The sequence below is a fragment of the Lates calcarifer genome, linkage group LG23 (genome assembly GCF_001640805.2).
Source record: "Lates calcarifer isolate ASB-BC8 linkage group LG23, TLL_Latcal_v3, whole genome shotgun sequence".
In the NCBI taxonomy this organism is placed as follows: domain Eukaryota; kingdom Metazoa; phylum Chordata; class Actinopteri; family Centropomidae; genus Lates; species Lates calcarifer.
In genome coordinates, this window is record NC_066855.1 from 1,291,402 (window position 1) to 1,311,097 (window position 19,696).

Consider the following 19,696-nt stretch of genomic DNA (forward strand, 5'->3'; position numbering starts at 1 on the left):
ATCCACTGCTCCATATTAAGACTGATGTAACATCACAGAAGCACTAGGTTTCAAACATTAGGCAGAATATGACGGCAAAGGTGAGACTTAAAAACAACTGCTCGTGAAGGTAGAAGCGTCAGTGCTGCAGCTCCACCCACACGACTGTGGTTGGACTCAGTGACGCCATCTTGAGTTCACTGGGCTGGACAGTGATATGAACTGAGTGGGGATCAGGTAACACAGCTCTTTATTTCTACAGCATCCATAAATAAACTGTCATAAACGCAGACCTAATTAGTGACTGTGTAGTAAAAAGGAGCGTCTGTTTTGGCAAAAAGCCCCGAACAAAGTGTTTAGTCATTACAGAGGAATGAGGAGAGGAAGTGTCTGATTTAATTTTTAACCAGCTGCAGAGTTAGTGTCTGTACGAGTCTCCTGAGAGACTGAGACAATCTTTCTTTGTCACATTCACCGTCCAGATTTCTGACCGGAGCAGCGGAGCAGGCGACCTAATCCCTCTGCATTTGTTTCATTCCAAACACTTTAATTCTCAAGTGTTTTCCCATAATATGTGGTTTAAGATGTATATACATGATTGTCACAGGAGATAAACACGAGCCAGAGGACGTCTCCAGTCAGCTTTCCTTTTATGTCCTTCATGAAGAGACGGATTGATTTCATATTAATCTTTCTTTTCAAGACACTCTGATGTCCTTTTAGCTTTTATGATCTGCAAACACACTTTTATTATTTTCCAGGATGCATGAGGAATGATAATTGAGATAATTTCGTATAAAATAAATATAAATATATAAATATAATAAATAAAATACTAAAAGAAATAAATTCATTATTAGGTTCATTTATCAGTAATTAAAGCTGCATTAACTGATTGTTTCGGTCACATTTACTCATTCAGAAGACAAACAGCAATATTAGCATTCATTTAAAGTCAATGCCTCTGTCCAGCAGATGAATATAAGTCTAATATTTGACACCTAAATGCACCACTAGGTTCAGGAGCTACTTGTACAGAGGGTGATAATTCTCTGTGCTTTTGTCCTGAACAACCCCTTTATACATTATACGTCCTCATTTATTAAACTGTTAATATAAAATAAAATGTGTGTAGTTGAGAAAACATACTGTACTGTACTGTGTGCTAATGCTAAATATGTTAAAGGAAATTCCACTTTCACCTGATGATTATCTATCATCAGTTTGAGACGCTCCCTGAATTCCAGGGGTCGCTGTCAAATGAGCTGTTACCGACCTTTATTAACTGTTTCCCAGAAAGTGCTCTGACGACCTCCACGGGACGGTTTGAAACGTGTTGATTCAATTATACCTGGCTCATAAATAACGCTAGTTATGCAGCTAGTTTCTCAACTCGTGAAAAGCTCCTTATCTTCTGTCTGTGCTGCACTCTGGTCTGCTGGGGGTTACTGTTGGTGGAGTAATTGGTATCAGTGCCTCTTCTACCTGCATGTCTCCTGACTGTCAGCACAGAAGAAGAAGAAGAAGGAGAAGAAGAAGAAGGAGAAGAAGAAGAAGAAGAAGAAGGAGAAGGAGAAGGAGAAGAAGAAGACGAAGGAGAAGAAGAAGGAGAAGAAGAAGAAGAAGAAGGAGAAGGAGAAGAAGAAGAAGAAGAAGAAGAAGAAGAAGGAGAAGAAGAAGAAGAAGAAGAAGAAAGGGTCAGAGCTTGTTGTTTTTTAATGACCGTTTCAGTTTGGATTTCACCTTTAAAGTTCAGGTGACACTGACCATCACCCAGCAGGTGAAACTGTTCATAACGCTGAAAAACAATTATGTAATAACTCCTGTTTCCCCACCAATCAATGTGACCATCTGTTATGAACATGTTACATAAATTTCTCCTCAGCCCACACAAATAGCCATAAATTCAGGGAGTGAACCTCGAGTGAAAGTTGAAAGAGGTCAGCCACATTAACATGCCTGCAGGCATCTCCTCGCTGCACCCCCCACTCCACCTCAGCCCAGGCCCGTCCCAAGCTAACGCCGGGGGGTGGGTGGTGCTGGTGTTCCTACATGTACGAGGTAAACAGCGCTGTAAATGTTTACGATCTCCCGCAAATGGGTGAGGAAGTGTTTAGCGGACAGGACAGGTGCTATGTGGAAGGTTAAACAGGTTGCGGTGCTGCTGCGTAAACTGTTTGGGTCTCCGATGCCTGCAGGTCTGCCCTCTGTGTCTGGGAGTCGGAGCTTTGACCATTTTTCAGGTGAAGAGTACAAACATTTCTGGGTGAGGAATCAGCCTGGTTTGAAGATGCTGTAAAGGCGTTAGACTGCCTCATTATTTTCTGGCCTTGGGGCAAGAGGAGGCAGGTAATATTTGTGAATATATATATATATATATATATACCTAAGGTTAGCTTGTGAATTATTAACTTACAGCTTCATAGAATCATGAATATTACAGTCACATGATTACTGGTTTACTGATATTAGCATCCATTTCCATGCAGGTGCAGAGGGATGAAATTTGTTCATCATATTTTAACATCTGCTTTTTTGACGCTGCATTCATGTACAGTGAAGACTGTTCAGTGTACACGTACGAATGCATATACAGCACATACAGCCCCTCCGTATGTTTACATTCTTGCTGAGGCAGAGTGATGGCGGGGGCGAGAGGACGGCGAATGGCAGCTCTCAGCCGGAAAAACAAACAGGCTGAGGGCCACAGAGAGAGAGAGAGAGAGAGAGAGAGAGCCCGGAGCCCGGGGACACTGAGGAACATCCTGTCCACCGGTCTGCCTCGGTCAACACCGCATCGCTCCGTCGCCAAATAACAGCATCAGAACCACGTCAAGGTGGTGAGCGACCCCGAGGGCCAAGGTTGGGCGAGAAAGAAATCACTGTTTTCTTTCTGGTTCCAAGGAAAAGAGAAAGACACTGAAGTGGCCATGATCTTCCCAAAACATTTCATGTTTTCTTTGCTAAACTAGTAATAAATGGTAATACTTGGAAAACAGTCTGGAGTGTGGAGAAACCATTTCACTCATGGCTTTTTAATCCACAGCAGGAAAAGAACAGGTGTAAATAACAAAGTGAATGACGGCTGAATTCCATTTAGCTGCTTCAGGCCTCGTTAACACGACGTTTGCTGCCTTTCCTTCAAACAACAACAAGGTTTTGGGACCTGAAGACACAAACATATGGTTCCAGAGTGTGATCTTCTGAAAACACCACCCCAGGCCTTTGTTCACACCAGGGCTGTTTTTTACCTGTGATTAATTCGGGCATCAATTTATTATTTGGAGTCGTTGTTTTTGTTCTGAGTACAATTAAACAGAACACGAATACTACGCGATGAAGAAGCGATGATTTTTTTTTTTTCTTTTGCACCGTGAATAAAGGCATCACAATCACACAGACTGTCAGAGGTAGTTGGTCTCTGCCTCCTCATCCATCACATCCCCAACAGGACCTCAGACTGTCCCACTAACATCCTGAAAATATGTCCACAACCGGCTGCAGTGGAGCTTCAGCTTTTGTGTTTTCCTCTGTTAGTATTAATTCAGTAATATCAGTTGCACAAATTCTATTAAAAGCTTGCTAACAAATTAGCTTCTGGTCATACCAGCCTGCAGCAGCAAAACCCCGGAGTGTACTGACCTGATCAAAGGTGTGTTTTATTGCTTAATGGGAAAAACGTGTATTTGTGTATTATTTTTTTTCTTTAAAAGTGAAACTCAACACAACAGGAACATACGAACTCACTCTGCACGACCTTCACGTGCTTACGTTTCAGGCTTTATATAGAAACATGGAGTGCACAGATAAAGCCTGTGAGTTTCACTGGTCTGAGCTGATGGAGATGAAAGGCTGAACAAACAGAAGAAATCCTTGACTTCGGTAGTCATGACACCACATTTCCTGGTCTGACTCATTAGTGACACAGGATCAGTAAATATGAACCACGCTGAGAATACTGCAGGAGGTACAAGGAAGATCTAAATATACACCACAGATTGGCCACTGCTGTCACGTTTCAGTATCATACACTGGTCTCCGGTTTAAACTATTTATCTATAGGAAATATATTTTTTCTAACTTATGGACAAACTGACTGGCTGAAGGCGCTTTTCAATTGTAGCTGGGCTTCTTGTGATGAGACATAACATCGGCCATTGAGGAGGTTAACAGGCCTGTGACACAGGACTCAACCCTCTAATTCCCTTTCAACAGCTCTTTATGTCCTTGGGCATGGATTAAGCAAAATGAAAGATGCTTCCAATCCCGCACATCGACCGCCTTTTTCTCCTTCTTACTCCTTCCATGTCACATATGAAAGTGTTGTTCTCAATTTTTTGCCCAGTGAGTTACTTTTAAAAAAGGTTCTATCTATATACAGCACGATGCAGATTCATGTTATTTACACTCATTTTTGTGGGAGCCCCACGAGGGATGGAGAGAGATCAGCTCAAGTATAGGAAAACAGAAGGGGGGGGGGAGTTAGAGGTTTGTCAGCCCAGGACTCCAAAGATTTATCATCCATTTACATTCTCCCAAACACACACTCAGCACCACAGTCTAAACACAGGGCAAAGACTCCTAAATAACCTCACATGGTCACATTCACAACAGAACTTTTCCACTATAACTTCTGATCAGCATTTAGTCGTGCATGAATGAATTTAAGAATAAAGCAAGGAGCAAAGGCATTTGGAGATTAAAAACCATTAATGATAATTTATTAGCACTGCCGATGATTGTAATCAAACATGTTTATTCATCTGGGTAGTTTATATTTAGGAGAGGGGTCATGAAAAGTTGCTGGCATGTTTATGTAGACAAAAGATAACGAGGACAAGCAGGTGAAAGGTTTAGTTTGGATAAGAGAGAAAAACATGATGTAATGTGGTTTGAGGAATGTTAAATAATTCAAAAATTCTACATAGGAATTATTATTTAAGCAGTCATATTAGTGATTTATTATCTGATCTGTTGCTTTGTATAATTCCAGTTTTGCTGGAGTGTGTCTTCTTCCCCCTCCATTAGCGTGCTTCTGCACTTTTAGCCTGAGATTGTTTTACTCAGTCCGGCAGATAACGATCAAATAATTAATATTTCAAGCAGTTATCTGCTCCTCGTGGCAGCTCTGTATACACACACTCAACATCGCAGGACATTTCTTTGGCCCCTGTTTCATCACAGAAAGTTGCTCCATTTTGTTTGTTCTTACAGCCGAGGCAAGAAATAACAACACTCAGACGAGAGCGTGAGTACACAACACAGCACTGCTGCAGCAGGACACAGTCAAACACGCACCGGGCAAACAAGACATTAGGTCAGAATTGATTGTGCTGGTGCAAGGTCATCGTGGTCCGACGTTTGCTTGAGCAATAATTATGTCTTATATTTCAGGTTCTATGAACACAGGTATTAATCTGCTCAGATAAACCTACTGAGGAGACCGACCGCCCCAACTGACCATCCAGTTTCTCCTTTCTGTTTCTGTTTCTACAGGAAACACAAATTTATTTAGTAAACTGCACAGTGTAAACAATATAAAACATTTTAAACCCCTGGTTACAGTAGACATAAGTTTACAATGTGCTTTAGTCCTGTAGTGATTGTTTGTTTAAACAAACACATTTGCATTTAACTAAATTACCACAATCTCATGAAAGAGTTCTAAGGTCCTGACTCCTCAAGGCCTGCGTTACCCTTGGTTAATCCAGCCCCCATCAGGATGACAGGTTGAACCCATTAGAGGAAGCATTCATTCATTATCTATACTGCTTATCCATTAAGGGTTGCAGGATCCAGCCTGTGTGAAACTGAACCAGAACATTTCATATTCTCCATCTATGAGTTTCGTACTGACAGTAAACTCATACTGTCACAACACAAAGAGTTCATTCTGAAGGAGACAATTAAATTCGGAACGTGGCCTATAGATGTAACCGTGGTCTGTTTAAGATGAAACGGCTGCATTCCTGTAACATAAATAATTATGCTGGTGTTCTTGTCCTGCTCATCTAGAAGCCCAACAGCGGCATGCACACTGGGCCTCAGCAGCTGCTATCCACGCTGATGATTAAAGCCATTCCAGGCTCCTCCATCTCCAAGGCCAATGAACTCCAGGGACTGGGGAACGTGTCGAACCGTGGTGGGTTTAGAGCAGAGAGCGACGGCGGAGTGTCTGCCTGGAGTCATCTTTAACAATGAGAGAGACCAGAGGCTCTGTCAAACGCAGAGATCACAGAGGAGAAACCACGACGTCAACAGGGGACGAATCCAAGTTTCGAACGGTGTTGTAAGGACAAGGTGGTGGTTGTGTTTTGCTTTGCCAAGTTTACTGAGTTTGGTTTTATTTTATTACCTTGGCAGTTCACAGAGGCTCAGACATTAAAGCTGCTCGAGTTAATAGTTCACACTCACGGTGCCAAACGGCAGTGTGAAGTAACCTGTGGTATTTTTAAGGGATTCGCTGCCCAGTGATTACTTTCTCTGACACCAGTAAACTAAAGATGTTCTTTTAAATTGGCTGGTGAGTTTGGAAGTGCTGGAGAGTTTCAGACATTGTTAGTCTGAATGGAGAGCTTACTCACTGTAATAAAACAAACTTTGACATTTAACTCACTTAAATTGTCTTTTTAAAACTGCACGATTATTACAAGTTTTTGCAGCTGAAATGTCAGAAATATTATCATTCGTTTGATGTTTTAGGAAACCTAACACATCTAAGACCCATATTCATATTCACAGTTCATGACAGTGTGATCCGAAACAGTTGCAGGTTATAAAACCAAGAGGATGAGCTGAAAGATGCTAAAACTCTCTGTGGGTTTGTCGCCTTGCACAGCCCCTTTTATATGACACAGTGTCACAGTCAGTTTAACAATATATACAAAAATAATACAAGTTCTACCTTATTTTCTCACAAATCGTTTGTGCTATCCATCTAATCATGTTGATAATTTTGATTTCACATTGCGAAGTTATAAAATATCCACCTCTGCTGCTGCCTCAACATGATGGAGGTGAGTGGAATTTAGTTTGTTCTGCTGAAAGTCTTGAAAATGACAAACTCAGCCGCAGTGTTTCTTTCCAGAGACAGTCTCCTGGTTACTAAACTGTCAACACTTTTGATAGGGACTATTTGTTTAGCAGAAAGTAATTCCAATATAAACTATTAACAGTGAGGTCTGTGGATTATCCAGTAAGAAGAACATTTCTGGACAGGCAAATGGAAGTTGAGCTTTCTAAATTTCATTTTTAAAAGTTGTAAAATTCCGCTCACATCCATTGGACTGAAACTGAAAGTACTTTCATTAGTGGATGCTGTGTCACACTGCGTAGGTGTAGCGATCATGTTGGATTTTTGGCTTCTGTGTCATAACGATTGTCAGTGTTATATGTTATCCTTTGATTAACTCTGTCTCTGGACATTCAACACCCTGTGAAAAACGCCACAGGAAAAATGTTGATACAAATCAACACACATCCTGCATCCCTTCAGAATTCCCCTGCAATGAATTCCCAAACATAAACACTATCAATTTTCTCTCCGTTTTCGGGCCGGGGTCCAAACCCCGCGGTCTTGTTCTGTTTGTGTCGTTTCTCCCATCCTGCCCAGATTTGGCCACAAGTGTCTCCTACTTGGAAACAGGAAGACATGAACAGGAGAACATGAACATGACCCTGACGACAGACATGACTAAGGACGTGTCTACTCGCAGGAATCCCTCCATTTGGTACTGGAAGGTGGAGCTAAGCTCCAGCTGAGTGCACATTCCTTGTCCTAGAAGGATTACAGTCTGAGGATCCAGTGAAGGCCTTTTTTCCCATTACATAATGCCAGTTCGTTTTTTTCTAAAGATAAAATCCCACGCTAACAGAGACAATGTGCAGACCTGCAGTGGTGTCAAATGTCAGCATTCAACCCTCCCAAACAGTCCCTCTGCGCTGCACTGCATCAGCCATCATCACCACCATGTCAATTTAGCTAAGAGCAGTGTGGTGGGTCTGCCTGTTTGTTCCCCGCGTTCTTGTTTTTCATGTCATTGCTCAAGTGGAAAATCACTGATTTCAAACAAAAACTTTACAGGAAGCTGTGAATGGTTCACATCAATTGAGAGGACTCTCCCATGGCATCAGTTAAAGGTCAGCCAGACATCTCGTGTTTGCTTCATGCAGCTCTTCAACTGGGTGACGACATCTGTCTTAGTTATATCAGGGGACACAGTGCCATCTACTGTGCTCTGAAGTTTCTGAAGTACTGGTCTTATCATTTGATGATTTAATGTTTTGCAGACTGATACAAGTTCCACCATTTGCGTTTGCACCAGTTTAGGAATCTATTTTTCCTGCATTGTTCCTACATGGTGTGTATTTGTTATTTGGAGAGTTTTTTTTTAATGAAGGGCCAGAAATCCCATCTGACCTTAGAGCTGTAGCATTTTCTTTAAGAGTTCACCTTCACAGATGCAGCTTCATGTCTGCTTAATCACACCAGTCCTCCAACCCAAACAACCACACAGGTTTGTTGTTTCTACCCTCAGCTACTCATTGGAGTCTACCAGCAGCAGGTGCAACAGACCGTGGTATCAGTTTGGTCTTTTTTAGGTACAAAAACTAGTTGGTTAGGTTTAAGCAGTGACTGATCATCCACCCCTGTCCCCTCCTAACACAGACTGTAAATACAGGTTGTGATAAGCTGCTTGGACAGATGATATATGGGCTCATTGACTGTCTTAGGATCCTTTTGGATCTGGTCCTTTCTTTTTAAAAAGAATCTATGCACATTGGGTTCATTCAGGTTTTCAACAGGTCCAGTTCCCACTGGGTTTGGTCTGGACTTAATTTGGGCTAGCTCCCCCAGTTCTCCTTCCACCTTTGTGTCAATAGTTTGGATTTCCTGTTTCAACATGACAATGCCGATGTGCACAAAACAAGGTCCACAAAGAAATAGTTGTTTTGGAAGAACATGAACTCTGACCTCAACTCCACCCAACACCTTTGAGATGAACTAGAGCACCAACTGTGAGCCAGACCCAAAGTCACCCAGCATCAGTGTTGGACCTCAATAACATCAAATCCTTGTGGTTCCAAAATCTGTTGGTTTTTTCCTCATGGTAATGATATTTCACAGTCAGAGGAAAACTGCAGCTGTGACATCGGCTTCCATAAGAAATCAACTGAATGAAAACCAGTGAAAAGCCATATCCTGTTCAAATGTGAGCAGCTCTGCATGTGCTATGTCACACACACACATAAATATAACTTTCTTTTTAATAAGAAGGCGGCTGACATCGTAATGCAAAAGATAATCAGTGTTCACCTGCGTTATATCTTTAAAGATGTCTGTCCTCTGTGAGTGTGTGTCCCAAAATCAGTTTAGGAAATGGAAATGTGTTCTCTCTCTCTCGCTCTCTCTCTCTCACTGTGTCTGTTTCACCTTGTTTTATCCATTTAAAATGCGAGACAAACAACTCAGAGTGACAAAAACAGAGAGAGAGAAAAACTAATGCAACCACAATAATCCATCCAAAGAGATACGATCTGAAGGGGGCAGTGTTGCACCTGATGTCTTCAGCCTGGATAGAGGACGAGAGTGTGTAACTGTAACACACAGGAGGTTTGGTTTGGTTGTCACCTCGGAGCGCCTCACACTGTCACTTCGCCAAACTTAAAATAAAAATAAAGCGTTCACTTCATCATCTGTCCTTCATTTTTGACACTGAAATCACCAGCATTTGATGATGTCCTAATTAGCCAGCTTAATGAGTAATTATATATTGATTCAGAAAGTTATCAAAGCCAATGTCATCAGGGACACACACACTGAGAGTTTACTGACGCTGTAGCATAGCCCCCAAGCTTTAATTGTAATCATTACAATCAGCAGCAAAGCACAAATCTTGAGTAGTCCTTTAAATAGACGCAATGACTCAGTAAACACACACAGTGGGTAGTAAAGTGAAATAACAAGAACGCAGTTTCAAGAAGAGCTGAGTAAACAGAGGAAGAGACAGGAAACAGGCTTCTGTGTGTGTGTGTGTGTGTGTGTGTGTGTGTGTGTGTGTAAGGTAATTGAATATCTCTCCCATGTGAGGATACTGGATTTGATAGAGTCGTGCACCTGATAAAAGTTTACAGGTTGATACAGGATGAACACACTGAGGTTGTACAGTGTGGTGTATGGGGTGGGGTGTTAGCATGCTGCTCTGGAGGCTGCAGGGATAATGAAAGAGGGATGAAGGAATGACGGATGACAAAAAGCAGAGGAGGATGTGAAGTGAATGTATTTTGTAACAGAAGGTATTCCTCCAGCGTATCAGCATGAAATTGTGCTGAGCTAACCTGTCTTTGATTTTGAGTCTAATCATATCACCTTGCATCATATTACTGCAGTGACATAAACACTGGTGCACCTGGTGCACGCTTTGTTCGTACAGAAATCAATGTGAGTTTCACTTGAAGAAAAATCAAGACGAAAGCATAAAAACACTGAGAAACCTCTTCTAAGTTAAAGCTGGGTGCAAGAATATGAAAAAAAAGGTCCATTGACTTTTTGAAGTCTTCTCATTTTACCTTAACCTGAGGAGGAGCTGTGAGAGGATCAAAGTTATGTTAAGGCCAAAACGTCTTCAAAAAAAGAGAAAAAAACAAACCTGGTTGAATGATCAACAATAAAATGTTCTTATACATCAATAACTGTGCAGTTGTCATCACTATATGAAAATTTAACTTGTGTTTCAGTCATTGATAAAGGTGGAGATGCTACGTTTTAATGGAAGGTTTTAACACAGGGTCAAAAATACACTTTAAATATTTCTATTTCTCTAACAAGAATAAACATCTGTGATAATTTGAATATTTTGTAATAAAATTGGATAAATACGCTGAAAAACAACACAGATTATTTGCCATTGGCACTCGGTGTAGTATCAGCTCACAGCAGCAGTTGAACTGAGGTGAGAGTCCAGGATTCTCCAGAGATACAAAACACAGATGAGAGGAATAAATCCTGTCACAAATTCATTTCCTGTCCCTGAAATCAGTCCTGATTACAGGTGTCTCCCTCTCCATTATCCTTTCAATCATCATGCACAATGAGAGAGGGTGGAGATGAAATCAGACCACATTGTGCTGGAGGTAGAGAGACAATCAGGGAACTCTGACTCACCCAGGTGAGAGTGGAAAATGGGTCATTCATTCATTTGTCATCCAGCTTTTTCATTTACACTTTTTGTGTAATCCCCCACCTCCCCCTCCCCAACCCCCGCCCCCAACTGTTTGACTGACATCTGAAGGTTTACGAATAGGAAAAGATGAGTATGAACTGTGTCTCCGCTTGACACTCGAAACAGAAAATCCCGACATGTTTAGAGATACTTGATGTGAGAAAATTATTCATGTCATCTGTAGGCTTTGAATAGGAGATTATAAAATGTTATGTGGATGAGGGATGGCATTCCCCGAGCTATTACTACTTCTGAAACTCCCCTTAATATTGCATCATTCAAGGATGCGTTTAACATAGAGAGTCTGAATTATAAAGCATGAGTTCTACCCCAACATTTGTCAGTTTTTATGAGTTCCATATCCCTGCCTCTGTAGTTGATATTATTAATTTTGCATTGTGGTAATGTTAAAGGCTCATTGGCGCTGCATGTAGGCGTACCAGCCAGACGGCAGTAATGAAGCAACTTCTGTAAGAGAACAACTCTTTATAACAGCAAGAGGAGGATAACTCCAGACTGCTTCATCAAATATTAATTTTCTCTATGCGGAGGCAGTTTATATACACTAATTATCACAATAGAAAAGATCCTGACTCTGAGCTCTTTTTTTCTCTGTTAAATGTCCATTATGTGCACTGTTTCGCAAGGTACAATAATTATCATAATCAATGAGCTGGGAAAAAAGCGTGACAATTTAATTGAAGTTGGAACTTGCAATCTTGACAGGACAAGTATTCAAACAGTGCTGCAGATCTGACAAAAGAATCCCGAGTTGAAGAAACAGTAAAATAAGAGAAAGTATATACAAATACTACATTAAAATGGTGAGAACGCAGATTGCTGCCGACTGAATCCCTCTCCATGTGTCGGAGCGTCTACGGTGGTCAGGTGATAAAATGGCTTCAACTACAAGAAAACTTTATACTTTTCTATTTGTTATTTACCTGGTTTATACTCACTGTATATTTACATATTGTATTTAGCTGTTAATAGCTGACATGTAACAGACTATGAGGCTGTGGCGTCAACGTAAAAAAATAAAATAAAAAGCCTCCATTTGGTTCATTTTGTCCATCCTGGGCTACTGTAGAAACATGGCAGACGCCGTGAGAGAGGACCCGCTCCCTATGTAGATATAAATTGCTCGTTCAAATAAAACAAAAACACAAAAAAGATTAATTTTAGGTGATTACACACTAATAAAAACATGTTTTTATATATTATATTCCATTACTCCTGACAGAGCTCAGTGTTAGCTGGCATGTTAGCATGCACAGAAATACACCAAGTGGACTTTGGTACCACCTTCTGACCTTTGTGCTGAAATCTAACAGAAGATTGGAACTGACAGAAGCAAAAACCTCTAATCATATCCATTTTAAGAATACGTGTCTTACTATTCGTTTCATCACGATTTCATGCAGTTCATGTCATGAGAGAGGAGGAGAGAGTCGAGAGTGGACTGGAGAGACGAATTGGAAGAAAGGAAGAACGAGAAGAGACTGAGTAGGCAACAAGACAACTGAAGAGGAGAGACATGAAAAGTGGAGAAACAAAGGAGGACCGACAGCAGTAAGTCATTAGTGCAGACCATCTGAAAAACTTAACATACAAGCCTCTTCATCAGCGTCATTTATCATTCAGCAGATAGCCCCTTTGCAGCATGAGAGCTCCTTACCGAGGCTTTGGCCCGTATTTCTCAGGCTTGAGATAAAACTAACTGCAGCGTCGGAGATAAGAGGCACAGCCCCACAGAAACAGGTGGGAAGTGTTTCTACATGCTGTGGCTCTGAGCACTTATCTGAAGGGCTGAGAATCACTGAGGTGAAAAGTTTACCACATAAACAATTCACTCCTTTTCTCTAAAAACAGGCTCTGCATGGTGCAAAACATGAACACAAGCAAACATGTAACCTTCTGCAATCCTGCACCCCCTTCAGTGCACACTGCATTTATCAGCATCATCCTCAGTCAAGATGATTACGAGTGAATGATGATGAAGTTATACGTTGATGCTGCAGAACATGATAGCAGAGGAACTGTGGCAGCTATCAAACTGTAACAGTCTTTGCAATGTTAAATTATCTAAAAGGTGCAAAGTGTCCAAATTTATACAGTAATATTAGTGTCTGAATTTGAGTCACATGATTTTGACTCGAATGCAGTCTCAAGTCACAAATCGGCAAAATCAAAAACTTTGACTTTAACACCAGAGACTCGTGACTTCTCTTGGACTTTAGCCTTTTGTCTTGAAATAAGCTGAGAGTTGAGTTTGAATGTTGCACAGAGAATAACTGTCATTTACTGCAAACCAAGTCTATCAGGAATCAGACCGAATGAGACCTAAGTTTATCACATTCTGAGAGAAAGACAAAAAACAGATAATAATGAGCGAAACAAAATCTGAATTCCAGCTCTGTTAACCGTTAGAAAGTATTACATCATCTGCGTATGCACAAACTCTCCACAGTCCTGCCAGGCTTAAACTCCACAGGGTACTTCTGACTGCAAACATAAAATCAAGTCTTCTATCGTCTTTTTGATTATTATGGGAGACCAACAGTAAAGTTGGCCTGACATCGCTACACTTCCTTATTCCATAGTAACAGGACTCTAAACAGAAAGTGTAGGTCGTAAGACGTGGTTTGATAATTTGTGATTTTAAGCAGTCAGTTCACGTTCTTCATTAAAACCTTTTGAATGATGCCTCCATTTCTTCTGAGCTGCAGCCAGTACAGGTGATGTGTGTGTTTTGCTGCTCTCCCATGCATTTCCTCTGGTTGTGTGTTATCCTCTCTGGGGATCTTGTGAGTGTCTGGCCGGAGGATTAGCATAAAGATGGGAGAGGGAGAGAGAGACAGAGCTGTACACCCACACAGTGTCGAGGTGGTTTACATATCAAATTCACCGACCGACGCCACAGAGGTACAGGGAGGCTGCGAGAAGCCACCAGAAAGATACTGAGGACACAACACGGGCCAACAATTATTTAACCTTGTTGTCTCGTACTGAAATTGTTTCTCCTCATTCCTCTGGTGAACCCACACACCATGTGAATTTTACTCACCTAATTACGTGTCAGCTATTTTGGTGTTGTAGGAACGAATAACGTCAGACATCTCTCTGATCTTGAGGTGTGAATTTAAAGATGCTGCCTCACAACATTTTATGCTCGAGCTGCAAACAGCTTGTCTCGTTTTTTTTTTTTAATTAGAATCTAGGCAGTTGAATTTAGGAAATACCAATTTCTTGAATGAGATGAACAAATCCATTACAAAGACGTCAAACTTATAACATGAAGTACAAAACGTGGTGGATGTAGAGGAGATAATGCTGCGACCCATTATTTCCCCTCAGCAGCAGAACACAGGACTCTGCTCTCCGACAGATGCAGTGAGATCAGGCCCATTTACTCCTGAAATGAGACGAGTTCAGTATTGATTTGTGATTATTCTCCCACATCAAGGACGAGACACGTATCGTGCACTCTCACCACGTCACTGGAACGTCAGCATGCTCTGACAGCAACTACTCATGCAGACCTTGATAAATACAGATACATTTTTTATGTCGTCTGGCTCCCCCTAAGGAGTGGCTGCAGGCTTTTAATCAACCATCAGCCAACACAAAGTATTCTCTGTACTCTGTTTATACCTGTGGCAAGAAGACGATTAATGGATTTTTGTCTCTTTTCCCTTGAAAGCACTCTGGGCGCCTTGCTATTCTGAAAACGTCTGTTACCAAGGTCGGGAACATATAAACATTGTCTTGAGGAAATGATACTGTAATTGCAAATGTTATTTTGTTTAATGGCAGAAACCTATAGGAAGAAAATTGATCTTAGTGCTACTTGAACGTCTGGATCGGCTGCGTAAATATGGGTGAACAAAGCTTATCAGCAATTCTTTCTCAAACAACAAACACTCTTGAGTTTCCTGTGAGGACGGTGTTGAATGTGACGCTGTTCACTGGACAAAAGAGCTGTTTGTACAAATCTCCCTGGTGTGAATGTGTGAAGTGAAACACAGTGTTTATTTGATAACAGCAACTGCCTCATTTTCAGATCTCTGAGACTTTATTTAGACCTATAGGGGCTACTTAGTCTCATATTAATTATCTGAGTTCAATTATTTAAGACTTGTCTAATTCCCTATGCTGAGTATGGACACAGAGATTTCCATAGACAGGAGCTCATGTAAGTTTTATTATCTAATAAAATGAAGTGGGTGGACCCACGGGTTCAAGAAGTTTTATGACTGAAATTCCATTTGAAAATCATCGGTGTCTCCCAGCATCAACATGAAGATTCTCCAGGTAATTTAACTATACCATTCATTCATGTCATAGGCCGGAGTTTTAATTATTTCAACTTTGTCTCCCCATCGGCTAAAAATAATAAGATACAGATGAGTCACTGCTGTGAAGAAGAATCCAGAGGCGTTAATAAGAAGTGTAGCACGTTCAGAGCTCTTTTACACTTCTCCAAGTCTGTCAACACAAATGGCTGTTTGACCACAGTAAACCCACATCATCTAATGCTTTTAATACTTTAATGAAATCATAAAGTTTCAACAGAAAAAGTTAAACAGTCACAAAAAAAAAACACCCAAACTTTCTTAAATTCAGCCGGGGAGTGGTAGAAATGGATAGACTGCAGAAGGAAACTGAGCGATCAACAGAGACTTCACCTCGGTGGTGTTTGTTTTGTCTTTCATCTTTTTTGACAGACCCTAAGAACAAACTAAGGCCTAATAATCCCCTACAACTAAAGTCAGACACTTTGAAATTACAAACAACAATCACCAACTTCTCTCCCCTTTATTTCCCTTTGTTTCGCTGCCGTTTGATAACCTCCAGCCCTGAACTGTGATAAGCCAGCGAACAGCTCTCTCTTTGTTTAGCCCCCTTGGGCCTGTTGTTTGGCACGCTCTGATTATGCATGAGGTTTTTTTTTCCTCCCCTTTTCTTTCATTTTTGTTTGTTCTTGTGTTTATGAGTGGATGTGTTAAAATGTGGGTAAGAACTCTTCACTTACCACACTATATTTATGTTCCATGTAAAACAGCACTTGCTCTTTACTTTTACTCTTAAGGCGCGACTGCAAATATAGAACGGGAGAATGCAAATCTACAGAAGCTGAAGCTCCACCGCGAAAAATAAACTGATGTGCAAATTAAAGTTATATTCTAAATGACAGTATTGTTATTATTAAACGTTGGAGAGTTGGAGCCTCTGCGATGCTCAGATCTCAAACACAGCTGTCATAGTGCAGGGCAACATCCTCCAAAATCAGGCCATGTACCATCCCGCTAACCTGGATCCTTCAGCAGCTGATGAGGACCCCCGACCAGGCTCTCTCAGAGGGCCACGGCCAGCTCCCCCCCCCCGCCAGGCGTACCATAGGAAGAGTCCAGCAGCGCCCACAGATGTCGACTTCAGAGGAGCAGCCCATCCACACCGGAGCTCCTCCATGAAACCAAACCCTCCCTCTCCACATGAGAATGAAGATTATCTGATGCTCCCTCGCTGCAGGCAGAAGAAGCTAATGAATAAATTCTCCTCTGACCATCACCACTTACAGCTGAAAGCCAATGGTGCATTTAAAATCTGAAAATGATGCACAAGAAGCTCCCTCTCAGTCTCAGCCACTCATTACTCTCTCTGCCTACTGAGAGGAGCTACACACCCAGATGAAAATATCCATCAAGTAACGACAGACTGAGACACACTGAATGACGTTAAGGCATTAAGGTCTGTCTGTCTGTGCACAGGTTTCTGTCCCTCCAACAGAAAATCAATCAGCTCGTTTGATAACTGATTCAGAGCGTCAGACTTTTTGAAGCAATGAAACATCTGGTTGAAGGTTGTCATACGTGAGAATCTCTAGCTTTTCTTTGACAGAGGTGAAAATAAAATGAATATATCTTTGGGTTTTAGACTGTTGATTGGAAACAAACTAATACAGTTTGCAGAATAATCGATGAACATACTGTTAGTTTCAGCTCTGATGCAGACGTCACCTTAGAACAGATATTATTAATGATTCTTTAACATTTTACAAATAATTATTCTATATATACACTGATAGAAAAATATAAACGGATAAATTGGTTGTTAGCTCCAGTTTTAACTGAGCATGTTATAAATTCAACACACTTTGGGTGAGGAACAGGGGATTCATTTGTAATACTTTATGATACAGCCCATATTTTACACTATAGCTTTGTAGCCAGTGAATAAAAGTAACACTATTCAGAATAAAGACGCAAGAGGATTATACTCTTTCTACTAATTCCTACAGGAAACAGTACAAACAATCTTTTTCTTTTTGTGTAATTAAGAAGTCAAAAAGTTATATCACAGCCCCACATACTTTATTCTTATGTAAAATAAAAACTGAAGTTTCACTCATTAACAAATGTTTGTATGATGTGCAGGGGGAAATACAATATAAAAAGGGCACGCTCAGTTTACAGTTTTATATTTGTATGATTTAGAACAAAGTGAGAAAACGTCTATCACATGCTGCAGGTGAACTACTGAACAAACAAACCTTCTCTCAATCCCCTTCTCTCTTTAATTACACAACAAGAAAACACAATTTATCCCAAACTTCAGTCGTGTTTCCTCGCACTCTACCCTGTGAAGACCCATCATTAACACAAATCCTGATCTCCAGCCACAGAATGGAAATGAGAACTAGATAGAAACACCTGAGACCTGAGTCACCCTTGACATTCAGATGTGGTTTGTCAACCTCTCTCAGTCTGAGGAGTGTGTGAGGTCTGGGCTCGATGTGTGCGCTGTTGAAAAATCTGATACCGATGTGAGCAAAATCCATTTCTGCGTGTTCTGACACGCTGCTGAAGCCTCAGCGGTCTGCGGCTCAGAGCTTTGGTAAAGCCTCTGTGTTGTGAGAGTGAATCTGTTTGTGCAGCAACGAATGATTGTTTTCATGGCTCAACATCTAAGTGGATTATTACCATGCTCCGCAGTGCCACAGAACAAGGGGACCTCAGGGACAGCTTAAGCAGCTCAGGTATTCAGAGTCAGGGTTTGTCTCAGATGATAACCCCCCCCCCCCGGCTGGCAGCTCGGTCCTGATTAGGATCCATGGCTGCAAACTTTAACCTTCCAAATGGATGTTTTCGTAAGGCTTCAGCTCTTGGTTTCTCAACCAAAATCCCTGAAGATGAGGAAAAGACCAATTTCCAAATTACAGGTTTGTAGATATATATATATGAAGCTTCATCCTGACCTCTGCAACCAGTACAAACTTCAACACATTCACACAGAGAGGCTCCATTTTCAGTGGTCCTCGTCTTGTGGTGAGTACAACTACTTCTTGGTGAACAACCGCTGGGCACGGTGACCTTCCACAGTCTCACTGTCACTGTGACATTGCCTGGTAATCAGCAGAGATGCTGCACAAACTGCCAGGCTGAAATGAAACAGTCGCACCGTGTTTCTCAAACTACAAATGGTCATTTTTACATTTCTGTTCATGCAAAACAACATACAACACATTTTGAAAGGTTTTAAAGGTGTTGGTGATTGAATTTTTTCCTGCTGATAGTTGTTATGCTAAGCTATGCTAGTTGCCCCCTGGCTGTTGGTTGTCGAACCTTTTATATAACTCTCAAAAAGAAAGTAAACGAGCTGCTGAACTGCTTCTTTAAATGGAAAAGGAAGACTGCAGCGATGCAGCTGTGTACACTTCAGCGTCTTTTGCTCTTTGTTGGCCTCTGATATATTTCCCTGTTCCCTCTACAGTATTTAAAATTCAGCGCTCATTTCATTTCATTCAATCATTAAGAGTAAAGCTACCACTGTGCTTATCAACACAGTTAGCTGCACCTGTAGCACGCTGCACCTCCGCCACCGTTCATCATCGATTAAATCTGAAGATTACAAAGACGGGGAGACGTCTTATATAAAACCCAAATGAGCAACACTTCAGTCCACCTTTCTGGGGCAGAAAGTCTGTGGGAAAGTAAAGTTGAAAGAGAATTTGCAACTTGAAGAATCCCCAGCAGCTCAGAGCTGTGGAAGGATGGTGTTCATTACAGTAGGAGCACAAGGACACGACTTCCTTTGTGTTGGGAATGTGAATACTTTTTCTGACGCTGCCTCTCTGAGCCCGGTGTTTGAACCAGCACAAGTCATTCTCCACGCACCCACAGGGACACGGTGGCTTTAAAGAATAATTTCCACAGTGGAATTCACACAAATGTGCGTGTGTGTGTGTGTGTGGGGGGGGGGGATAATAATCACAATGGATTTTAGCTGGAGCCAAAATTCAGATTTTGTCCAGTAGAGTCTGTTTAAATACACGCAGCAGAGCACAGAATGTGTCTGACCTAATTTACAAACTGATAAAAGTCAGTATCAGAATGTTAAATTATTGTTGAATCTTGATTGAGGAGAGTGGCATACAGTAGATCGGCTTTTCACTGATGTTGCACGAGCAGAGAAAATAAGATTTCATCATGTTC